Genomic DNA, 13,140 nt, shown 5'->3' with positions numbered 1-13,140 from the left:
CTGAGAGAGAGAGAGAGAGAGAGAGAGAGAGAGTAAGTGGGGGAGAGGCAGAGAGAGAGGGAAAGAGAGGATCCAAAGCAGGCTCCATGTTGACAGCAGAGAGCCCGATACGGGGCTCAAACTCAAGAACCATGAGATCATGACTGGAGTAGAAGTCAGATGCTTAACTGACTGAGCCACCCAGGCACCCCAACCATGGCAAGGTTTCTGTGCCTTAATTTCCTTATCTCTAGAATGGTTATGATAATATATCCATCCCCTTGAGTTATGGTAAAGCTTAAATCAGTGAAAAAAAAAAGTGCTTAGAATAGTGTAATCCATATTGAATCACACTCAAAAACTGTTAACCTGTGTATTACTGTGTATACATGGATTAGTCCATCTCAATTAATTTTTTCAATAATGTTATAATAGCACATCATTCCCATTCTAAAAAGAGGAAATCCATGGCCCTGAGACGTCAGGCCATTGCCTAAAATCACAAGAAGAGGGAGAATGACAACCAATATGTCTGACCTTAAATCCTGGGCTATTTCACTCTGCGCATTTTCACACATTGCACGTTGCCTCACACCCTAGTTACTGCTGCTAAAAATGAAATGTAGAGTTTAAACCAAATTATACTGAGATTTCACTAGATGTGACCTTGAAAGATCTTCTCAACGTGAAAAGTTTTAGTTGACTGTAAATACTTTTCTTATGGGCTAATCCAAATGTGGTGGGATGGTAATTGCCTTTTTTTTTTTTTTTTGGTCTGTTTAGTTTGACTTAGAGGCTAAAATTCAGCTCAGCAAATATTTCTGTTCCCAGGCACTGCAGGAGAAGGGTAGAGAAAATACCAAATGGGTAGTTTTGCCATAGGGTTTTTGACCTATGTGACTCGAATCATAGAAACAAATGGGAAACACCTCCCACATTTGTAAAACTTACATTCCCAGGTCCCCTTGAGATTGGTTCTTCCACATTTCCTTCCTCGCCCCCTGTCATAATATGGTCTGGATACAGTACCACTCTCTACAAAGATAACACTTTGGGGTTTGGCAGAACGTGCCATTCAAGAGGAAAGTATAAAAAGTAGAAGTTTTCAAATCATTTTATTCTATTTGAAGTTATTTGGGAGAATTTTCAAGAAGTCCCGTTAAACTTGGCAGACCAGCCCCTCTTGGAATATCTTTATTTTCTAGGAAATCATCAAGTCTGGTTCGTGTCGCTGCCAACATTGGCTGCAGCCGGTCCGTTTGTGCATCTGTAGCACTTAGTACTGAGCTGGCATATAGTAGATGATGGATAAATCCTTGGTTCAATGCAATGTTGTTACTGATACGTTAAATATACTCTGCTCTCCCGGCCCACCACTGAATTGCAGAATAACTTCAGAGATCCTCTGTATACCTGAAGGAACTACCTTTAGGTGAAGACTTCCCAAGAGATGGGATTGGAAGGACTAACGTTTTTGAACATACTTACCTTATTCTAAGTTCTTTAATTCACATAAACCATTTCATTTCATCATCAAAGTAACCCTGCGAAATAGGTATTATTATCCTGCACTTACCGACAAGGAGGCTAAACTTCAGGGTTTAACTGATATACTTAAAAACCTTGACACAAGGGCCCCTGGCTGTCTCAGTCCATGAAGCGTGCCTGACTCTTGATCTTGGCCGAGGTCATGATCTCACAGTTCATGGGTTCGAGCCCCGCATCGGGCTCTGTGCTTGACAGCACAGAGCCTGCCTGGGATTCTCTCTCGCCCTCTCTCTCTGCCCCTCCTCTGCTTGCACCCATGCTCGCTCGCTCTCTCTCTCTCCCTCTCTCTGTCAAAATAAATAAATAAACTTAAAAAAATGAAAAAGTAAAAATCACACAACTGGTGAAAAAGCATTTCTATCACAAGTCTAATCCAAAGACCAGCAAATGACGAGGCAGTTAACGGGGATGAATTGAGCCTCCATTCAGTCAGGAAGGAGGAACTCTGTCCAAACAAGTGACTCAGGCACGTCCGATAATCTCCGCATGCCTTGGTTTTCTCATCTCATGTGATGTTATTACAAGGATCAAAATATTTTAAAATTTATTTATTTATCTTGTACACGTTTATTCATTTTTGAGAGACAGAGGGAGACAGAGTATGAACGGGGGAGGGTCAGAGAGAGGGAGACACAGAATCCGAAGCAGGCTCCAGGCTCTGAGCTGTCAGCACAGAGCCCGACACGGGGCTTGCACCCGTGAACCGTGAGATCGTGACTTGAGGCCGAAGTCAGACACTTAACCGACTGAGCCACCCAGGTGCCCCTGAAGATCAAAACGTTTTATTTGTGAAATAGCTTTGGAATTATCATTGATGCTATAAACATTAAGTTATAGTTAATGGGTTTGGAAAAAATAAACACTGAAACAGTTTAGAAGCCCCCAAAGGGTTTGATACCCCTAGCAGGTAATGGAAAGGAGGGATAGTCAATGAAAGACAGCAAAGGCCAAAACCAAGCAAATGCCATGCCTGTGTGGGATTTTGGAAGCGGATCTAGAAAAGACTGCTCTAGTACGGATACCGATCCAATGCTGTGCAGGCATCAGTTACTAAGTGGCAGTTACTCATAAGTATGTTACATCATGTTTTAAAATGTAGATATAATGGCCATAATCACTAAAGCCAAGGACTGGATTCAGGATAAAACAGTGTAAATGAGGACTGTGCCTATGGAGCTTGTACCTTGTACAAGGAATAATTGTGTGGCAAGCTACTCATTGGAAGGATCAAGAGTAATGCTGTCCTTAAACACATGGTTCTAAAAGTATGTGTGTACCTAGGGGCCTTAATAGGCGCCAGCCTGCTGCTTCTTGAAACAATCTCTTCAAACGTTTTCCATAGGAATTAATGGCACCTTCGAGTTGCACCTGATGTCTGGTTTCGACCTTGTAAACGTTAAGGGAAGTAAATGTATTGGATGAGTTTTAAGCATGTGCTTCAGTTAAGCTACTATGCTAGTAAAAACAACGCTGTCTTATAAACTGTAAGGTGCTTTCCATTCTTTAGCATTTAATTGCATTCCAACTGAGCTAATAAGTCATTAACCTCAGCATCTGACCTAATCCATGTATTTAGATGTACAAAAATTGGCCATATTTGTCCTTTTCTTCTTTTAAAGATTTTATTTTTAAGTAATCTCCACATGCAACATGGGGCTCAAACTCACAACCCTGAGATTAAGTTGCATGCTCCATTGACTGAGCCAGCCAGGCGCCTCACTGTCTTTTCATTTGTTTACATGATAAGTTCCAGAAACCACCTACCAGATTTTTTTTTAATTGTATTTTAACCTGAAGGACAGCAGCAACCTTGCTGATACTTTAAACAATATTCAAGAAGTCAAAGAGAAAGTAAGAAACCACTTTTAGGGGCACCTGGGTGGCTCAGTCAGTTAAGCGTCAGACTCTTGATTTTGGCTCAGCTCATGATCTCACAGTGAGATCATGTGAGATTGTGAGATTGTGAGATTGAGCCCTGCATCGGGCTCTGCACCGACAGTGAGGAGCCTGTTTGGGATTCTCTGTCTCCCTCTCTCTCTGCGTGCCTCACTCATGCTCGCTTGCTCTCTCTCAAATAAACATTTAAAAAAATAAGTAGTCTTAAAAAAAAAAAAAAAAAGAAAGAAAAGAAACCACTCTGTAAGTGTGCTTGTTAAAGCCTGCCTAGAGGAGGCCTCTACTGCTGAGATTGAGAATCTGTGATCAATTGCTTAATTTCATCTGACCAGTTTCAACTGTCAACTATTTCTTTTTTTTTTTTAATTTTTTTTTTCAACATTTATTTATTTTTTTGGGACAGAGAGAGACAGAGCATGAACGGGGGAGGGGCAGAGAGAGAGGGAGGCACAGAATCGGAAACAGGCTCCAGGCTCCGAGCCATCAGCCCAGAGCCCGACGCGGGGCTCGAACTCCCGGACCGCGAGATCGTGACCTGGCTGAAGTTGGACGCTTAACCGACTGCGCCACCCAGGCGCCCCTGAACTGTCAACTATTTTTAAAGATGTAGACCTAGGCCAATAACACATTTAACTTACTTTTTAAGTAGCTTTCTTAATATTTGTAGTTTATCATTATTGTTTATTGTTAAACGTCTTGACGGTAGAATGGATTGCCGGAATAATGATTGGAGTAATACAGCAATGAGTGGCTAAATGGGGGAATATTTTTATTTATTTTTTTTTTTAATTTTTTTTTCAACGTTTATTAATTTTTGGGACAGAGAGAGACAGAGCATGAACGGGGGAGGGGCAGAGAGAGAGGGAGACACAGAATCGGAAACAGGCTCCAGGCTCCGAGCCATCAGCCCAGAGCCCGACACGGGGCTCGAACTCACGGAGCGCGAGATCGTGACCTGGCTGAAGTCGGACGCTTAACCGACTGCGCCACCCAGGCGCCCCGGGGGAATATTGTTAGAGCATAGTCCTAAATTGTAAAGGTATTTTGTAAACTCTAAGTCACTACACAAATATTATTTATAAGAATAATTTTTATAATACTAAATTATGTTTTTCTGCAAAGCACTGAAATATAAGGAGGAAATTTTTCCTACTACTTTCACTTAAAAAATATTCACGAACATGGGTTCTTTAATACAGAATGGAATAGTACCTGAGAGAAGATTCATAAAAATTATAATACCTGCTGTTACAGAGTACTTGTTTTAGGCTAGACATTTTTAAATAGATCATTTTTAGTCTTCAGAATGTCCCTGCAAGATTTTGTTTTCTTCATAGATCCTCTTACACAATTGGGGCTCAGATTCGTTAATAAACAGATTAGTAAACTAGTAAATGGTGGTGCCATAGTTTAAACCCAGATGTTTTAGACTCCTGTGCTCATGCTTTTTAGCTATTAGGGAAGCCATTTTTCTCCATAAACAATAGGAAGGAAGGAGTGAAAACGAAAAAGTCGTAAAACAAAAACAATAATAGTAGCTACCATTTATTAATGTGCCACGTACTGAGGTAGGTGCCACAGGGTGCCCTTTAATTCATGAACCTAATTAACAGCTCCAAAGGGGTTCATTCATCTCCGGTTTTTGAAGTAAACTGGATATTAATATTTTCACTTGCCTTGTGAGAACTTTAAAGTTCAAAGACACTGAGTTGCTGACCCAGGATGGCACACCCAGCAAGTGGCAGGACCATCCTGATGATTTCCAAAATCCATATTCTTTCTGCAGAATATTACAAGCTAAAGTATATTTCTGATTCATAAAATAAAGACTCTGGACTGCTGCATGCTTATCTTTTTTTTTTTTCCTCTGAGTTTATTCTTAGACTGATTTTAGTTTTGTTTAGAAATTACTGAGCTTTCGGTTTGTAAGGAGCTTTCAGAAAATTATCATTAATTCTGTGAATATGCACTGCTTTGTGTTTATCGTAATGGTGCCCAAGTTTACACTGAAGTCAGATTTCAACATTATAAATCTCATGTGCTCAGCTTATATTTCATAATCCAGAATTTCGCTAAGAACTTAAAAATTAAAACAGATTTATTAGGTTCGGGAAAACTGCCTCGCATGCATAAATTACTGCTCTGGAATACCACAAGTTACAAACACAACTGAATAGCTTTCATCCTAATCTTGCAAGAAGCCTAGAGCAGCATTTTTGCGTTCATTCATTAAACAAGTGTCTACTGATTGCTAACTATTTTCATAAACTCCGTGCTAGGGAGATTGGCAGATAATAAGAACACAAACACCCCTACCCTTAAAGAGCTTTACAAATTAATTAGGGAGAAAAGACGTGGAAACCGTTAAACAATGAAAACTGAAGTTCAGCCATATTACAACAGTGAAATAAATCATTTTAATACAAAAAAAAAAAAAAAGACTGTTCCAGTTTCATGACTAGAGGTGCTAACTATGGCTTGAAGTAGTGAAAAAGGCCTCACAGATGGAAGGCGACGGGCTAGGCAGAGAGGATGGATGGTACCCACCAGGCAGGCCCTATGGTGAAAGTAACCAAGCAGCAGATGCATTTATTATCCTGCAGGCTTGTGCAGGAGAACTGGAAAAGACAAGATTAGAAAGGCAGGTGAGGCCGGAGAGCCCAAAGCTTTGATTCTAGATAAAGACTGGCCTCTGGCCCCCAGGGGATGGGGACTCATTGACAATTTTGAGCAGAGGAATGACATAATTAAAATAGTGCTTTAAAAAAGATTCATTTGGCAGGAGTAGGCAGGATGGATTGGTAGAGAACAGGAGCAGAGAAACTACTGCAATAACTCAGTTCTAAGGTGATGAGGTTCTAGACAGAAGTGACGGTGGGGTAGAAGGAAAGAATAAATGCGAGCGAGAGTGCAAAGGAAGGCACGACAGAGGTGATGACCAGATGCGGGAGACAGACACAAAACTTACTAACTTCACATTCTGTTTGGGAACTTGTATAGTTTGCAAAGTGTATCGAGTTCATTGACAATTATGCATAATATTCATGGTCTCAGGTGCCATTGGATTCCAGGAACAACTTGCTTTTATTTCCTGTAGCATTTCTTTTAGCAAACCTACAGTGAAGTCCTGATTTCCACGAGATAATAAATACTGTTATAAAAATGCCTGGGAGAATAATTGTAGCTCTATGTTGAAGTAAGAAGATGGAAGCATAATTAGATGAGTAATGAACATTCAGCCAGTGATGTTTAATATGCCCCCAAAATTCCAGTTTCCTTGTTCAGCTGCTGTTATATTTTTTTACCGCGTTGACTTGTAAAAGCTGTTAATTGATTGTCCAGAGTGCATTATTTTCATAAATGTATTGATACGATTCTCCAGTAGTTTGGTGTTTATTTAGTACCTTCCTGCCAGGATTAATTCCAGTGTCTTCAAAATGTCCTTCTTTAACAGTTTTACTTTACAAATGGAAAAACTGAGCCATAGAGAAAGTGAATTAATGATTTATCCCAGGTAGCAGGAGAACTCAAGAATCTATCTTTCTGTGGGTCCAGAGTGGGCTACAGAGATAAAATAAAACCAGAAAGCCATCAAGTACTCTTTGTAGTTATTTAGATTTAAGGAAATACCCAGTGCCGGGCAAATGTAACCTTCTTACCTAGAACACACACACACACACACACACACACACATACACACACGCACGCACACACACGCACACACGCGCGCACGCACACACACACACTCCATTGCGTTACGATGATATATAATAGTTCAAAAAGCAAGTGCCATTTTAATATTACTTAGATGCTGTTTTTAATGCCTCAAGTAAACCATATCGTAGCTTCTAATATTAATTCATTCCCCACTTAGAATTGTTAAAAATATTTATGATCTGGTATAGAGCAAAGCATATTGTTATCCATTTTCTTCAGCTTTGATATAAAAGCATTCTTCAGCTGTCTTCTAGGGACGAATGTCGTCAGAGTTTGATGGTAATTTATGTTGTCAGTCCATTAAGTTGATTTTATGGCAGCCAACACAACTATTGTCCATTTATGAGAAACCCGAGGACCACTCCGGGTCTCCACGAAGGCCGTTTGATACCTGCCCTCTCATATGGCTGACCTTGAGGGGAGTTGAGTTTGGTAATTTATGGCAAACCCCATCTAGGAAGACCTATTTGCAAGATTCACTGTCATTTAGTGCTAAATGATCATTGCTGAGTCCAGAGACAATCTGAGCTCCTGACAGAGCAATCCCATAAAAAATATTGCCTACCCACCCAGGTGTCCTTTCCAATTATCTGGAGTAGAAATTAATACTTTTAAAAGCTGCTAGTTTTTGAAAGGTTATTACAATTTATTCCAGCGGTTTCTTTTGCACATTATGATGAATTAGTTTATTACGCCATTATTTTCCATGTCAGCTTTTTAGAAGATTGAACCATAATGTTGAAACATTAGTGTGAATGGCAAACATACTATTTTACAGCTGAGTAATATATTTCTTTGAGAAAAAATGTGCTCAGTTTTTAATAACAGGTAATTTTATGTTTATGCTCCCTAATGCTGTTGTCAGGTATTATTTATTTCTGTTTGGTAAGAACTGGAGAACTTTCTTTTAAAATGTTAATGGGGGTTTGGACAGATTTTAGAGTCATAGTAAGAATATATTACTTAAAAGTAGAAAATATAAATTGTAAGTGTTTTTTCCTGAAAGCTAATATTTTCTAAGGTTTTCTTGACACCAATTTAATATATGATTACTTCCAGGGAGAGTGATACTACTCTCCATTTTTTCTCTAAAATGTAGTTGGTGGGAGGATACTTTTTTGTTCATTTTTCCAAGGTCTTCATGACTTTCAAGTTTTTTTTAATAAAGTATCTTTCTCTTATAAATGATTTAAGATAAATGATTTATGAAGCTATAAATCATTTAATGATGTTCTATCATTTACAGGCGTCTTATAAATAATATTAAAACAGCACTGTTATATAATAATTAGCACTATGATATTTATTTTTTTCAGTCATTATTCTCTATTATATGCTTGCTAAAATAGCAAAGAAGTATATAGTTCATTTCCTGTTTACCAGGTATTTAAAAAATACCCATTGTATCTCTGTGTGACAAAGACTGAGGAGAAGTATCTAGCGAGTGCACGTTGTACTATATTTTTATTCTTAAAGCAAATATTTTTCAAATGCTTATTATTTGCCAGGCATTACACAACTGTGTGTAGTTGGGACAAAGCCAGAGCAGCATTTTAGACATTCAGTCTTTTTTATTTCTATTACAATTATTTTTATCCCTACAGTTTTTAAAAGATACAACTCCACAAAAATTCTGAATCTTGAGTAAACCGAACATCTAAGCAAATTCAGTAACAACTTGGAAGTTTTACATTTGCTACCTCCAATCCAACAAATGTTTGCCAAAGGAAATACTGGTTTTTGTTTTCTCATCAAACACATTTGTTTCTTTAGCAAACGTTTTCAATATTGAAGTATTTATTTTTGTTGACACGACTGAAGCAAATGTTAGTTTTAGCAGAATTAAGATTCATAACATTCGTGAGTTCTTCCCTGAGAACTTGTGCCTGAGAATTTCTTCATAATGGAGGAGATAGGTAAAAGAGAGCGCCAGCTTTCTTCTTTTTGGGGGGAAAGGGATGTTATTTTTGTTGAAGTATAACATGTATACAGAAAAAGATGCACAAATAATAAGTATACAGCTGAATGGATTGGCCCAGAATGAGCATTCCTGTGCAATCAGCACTCAAAGCGAGAGGCAGAAATCACCAGCATTTCAACAAACACCGCTGTGTCCTCTAAGTAACCATTCTTCTTACTTCTGACATCAGAGATTAGGTTAGACTGTTTTTTGAAATTTGCTTCGATAAAAATCATGATAAAATAATAACTTCTTTTGCTCCTCATAATTTTGTGATTCATCCACATGGTTGTATGTAGTTGTACCTTGGTTTCGTCACTGCATGGTATATTCCATTGCTTAAATATACCGTATTTTATTTGCCCAGTCTACTATTGATGATCATTGGATCAATGGCAGTTGGGGGTATTACAAAAAAAAAATGCTTATCATATATATCATTTGGTGACAAATAAAAGCACTTCTATTGGGTATATTTCTAGGGGTAGAGGAGCTGGGTCTCAGGATGGGTATAGGTTCAGCTTTCATAGATACTGCTGACCACTTTTCCCGAGTCCTGGGAATCTCTTATGCTTACTAGTTATTTTCCTTTAGACCTTAAACTTAAAAATAATTGTAGGGAATTGGAGTAAATAATGTCTAGGTTTGTATCAGGCCTAAAATACTGTAATTCAGTACTTGTTTACAGAGGAGAGCTTTGGCATTGATTTTAACAAAAAGCAGATAATGAGAATCTGCTATTTGGTTTTCCATTATATTTCTCCATTTGCATTTGCATCTGGATTTGATTGTTAATGAACCTGAGCATTCACATTTTATGCTAAATAATGAAATTACAGTATCTGGTGCAGAAAAGCTGGAAAGTTTTCTGGTGTGCCCAATCATATTTTTCCATGTAATATAGAATATCTCTTGCCAGGCTGATGGTAATGACTAGCCAAATGCAAAACAGTACCTCTCTTCAACGTCCCTGGTTATTTTCACCGGAGTAAGGAGCGCACGGGTTGTGTGGATGCATCCCTTGTGGTATTTCACACAAAACAAGTATTCAGTACATTTTGTTGAACCCATTTGTCTATTTTGTTGGATGGGTTTTTTTTTAGTGGGGGGGCGGGAGTAGACATTGGGGGTTTCATATAATCTTGGCTCTGACAACTGACTCTGGCCAAATTGCTTATCTCTCTTCGCCTTATTTTCTTCGAAATCTGTAATGTGAAGAAGATAATGGTTCCGCCTCACAGATCACTGTGTGAACAAAATGACTGCACACGTGAAGCACTTTTCACAGTGCCCGTCCACAGTAGATAACCCAGGAATTATTGGGTATTGTTGTTGTTTTAATTTTAAGATGGGTATTCTTCCAACTTTTGTCTAAAGATAGTAACGTTTCTGTTGTTCATACTTTCTGATAGGCAGACATGCTCTAAAATCAATTAGAACTTGACAACTGGATTTTATTCCCTCTTTTATTAATGTTTCCACAAATGTGTTTGAGTACCTACTATGTGTTATGTACTACACAAGACAGGTCAGACACCGCCCCTGGGCACACAAAGCTGACGTGGCTTGCAAGTCTTCAGGCAGTTAAAGGGCAGTAGGACAAGGCATGATGGGGAGGTTCACACAGTAGAGATTGCGCAGCAGGGCACTTCAATCCATGAAGGCAGCCTGGAGGAAGTGACGCTGCACTGATAGCTGACGGAGGCACAGGAGCTAACCAGGTGAGGGAAGAGTAATAAATATACGGGGACAAGAGCATACCAGGCAGAGGACTGAAAGATTTTCAGAAAGACTGAACTCATGAGACTACGTATGGGGGAAAGGAAAGGAAAAGTGTCAGGAAGAAAGAGGGACGGCTAACAAGGCAAGAGGGACCAGCCCATTAAGGCCATATGAACCAGTCTTTGGACTTTGGACATTATCCTGAAGGTAATGAGAAGCTATTGAGGTTTTGAGTGTCCGATCAGATTTTCGATTTGAGTATCAAGATCAGATTTGTATATTAGAAAGACCAGTGTTGGTGCACAGTGAAGAATGGATTGGACGGGAACATAACAGGGGGCAGGAAGACCGGTTAGGAAGTCAAGACAGTGAACAGGGTAGTGCGCAACAGTGGTCTGCAGGTCTTCGCAGGAGGATACAAAGTATCACACTTGGAAATGTAGAACGGTACCCATATCCTCGCTTGGACAACGGGATGGATCGTCATGGTAGTGAGCAAAGGAAGCAATGCAGAAGGAGAAGGTGGAGGCAGAAGACAGATGCGTTGCACCGGGGCATGTTAAGATGGAAGTGCCTGTGTTGTCTAAATACCAAAGGCCCGTAAGTGTTGAATAAATAGCTTTGAGTTCAGGAGAGAAAGCTTAAATGAAGATGTCGCTAACATGGTCATTGCAGCAGCCATAGACATAGGGCAGGTGGCTGAAGCAGGCTGAAGAGAGTGACCGAGAACAGAGACCTGAGGAAAAGCCATATACAAGATACAGATGGGAGGACCTTAAGGGACACCGAGAAAGAACAGCCACAGAGGTGGTGGGAAAATGTGAAGAGTGGAGGTATCATGATGACCAGCAGGATAAAACGTTTCCAGAAGAAGGGGAAGTAGGTGTCAGATGCTGTGGAGGTGTGAAATAAGCAAGGTACTGAGGAGCGTAACCACCAGATTTAGCAACAAGGAGATCTCTTAAGAAGAGGCTAGCTTTGAGCCAGTGAGGGTGCAAATAACAAATGGAAACTACCTAAGAGTTGATGGCCTTCCAGATGAGTATATTATTAAAAAGCACGTCACATGACTACATTAGTAAGACGGTTGCACTAAGACCTGGTAAATCCAGATTTTTACAACTTAAATACCAGAACTACAAAATACGTACCACTTTTGATCATTTTTTTTTCTTAATGGGTTCGCATCACTGGTTTGACATGTACCTTTGAATCATAGAAATGTTCTGTAAAAGAATACGAATCTTATGCCCTCGTTGAGTTGTTAGAAATGTGCCTCTTAATGAAACTCAGCTGTGAATGCTGAAGAAACAGGAATGAGCAGGGCGGGGAAGAAATTCTCTTGGGTTAAGTTCCTTTTGAACACTTTTTGTTAATGTGGGAAAGAGGTAGGAAATGAAAGCATCCCATAGAGGAATTCCAAATGGAAAAACAGTTCCTGCCCTTGCATGTACATATATGCAGAATGAAACTCAGAGAAAGGATAAACTCCGGGAGGAAAAGCCAGTGATTCATTATTGTGAGTTAAGAGGGGACATGCTATAAATCACAAGCAGGAAAAGCCCAGTGCTGTTCTCCCTGCTCTGTTCCACTGTTGAAAATTAATTTTCCCCAGGATTTTTTTTTTTCCTGGTGGCTGTTATTTACAGTATTGTCCACCCAGCCCCGCTCGTTCATTTACACAGGCCGTCCCTGTTGGTGCACCAGGGTAAAGCACAGCAAATTAGGTTGGGGGGTTGTAGGAGCTCTACGAGGAAGCACTGTTTCCAGTTCAATCTATAAACGTGGGGTGTGTTCATCTTCACATTTCACACCAGGCCCAAGCCCAAGCCCAGGTTGGTACTTGAGATTCGTGTTTAAGAGAGCTTTGGAAAGGATCACGTTTGGGAGATTTTCCTTTTAAAAATATATAAGGTCACTCAGGTGTGTGATATAACGGGTCCTTTCATGGACACGGCATCTTCTCACAGGGGCTCTGTCGCGTTGAGGGTAGAGCTGAGGAGCCGGCTGCCTCGTGGAGCCGTTGGCTTGGGGAGTGGCAGGGCCGTGAAGGGCACCCCCGATCCCTGCGTCCCCCGTCCCGGGTGAGTGGCCCCTCTCAGGACTGAGCACGTGGAGCCGGGCCCGGACTGAGGGCCTCAGTGCACCCTGTTCCCACTTACTCACCAGCAGAGCCAACCCTGGGAGGTGACACCAGAATGAGGTCCATTTCACAAAGAGGAAAGTCAGAGCCTGACAAATTACGTACTGAGCCTAAGTACACCACGACTAAGTAGTAAGAGCTGGATTCAAACCCAGATTGTTCCACAATGGCCCAA

At 40.1% G+C, this 13,140-nt stretch overlaps 1 protein-coding gene across 5 annotated transcripts in view; it reads left to right on the top strand.

Moving 5' to 3' along the window:
- Positions 1 to 13,140, top strand: part of HS3ST5 (heparan sulfate-glucosamine 3-sulfotransferase 5) — a 153,090-nt gene that overhangs the window by 55,064 nt on the left and 84,886 nt on the right. The window lies entirely within an intron of this gene.

This window comes from Prionailurus viverrinus, chromosome B2 (assembly GCF_022837055.1).
Source record: "Prionailurus viverrinus isolate Anna chromosome B2, UM_Priviv_1.0, whole genome shotgun sequence".
Classification (NCBI taxonomy): Eukaryota; Metazoa; Chordata; class Mammalia; order Carnivora; family Felidae; genus Prionailurus; species Prionailurus viverrinus.
The sequence above is the reverse complement of the archived record's forward strand: the minus strand, read 5'-3'. Positions and strand labels throughout refer to the sequence as shown.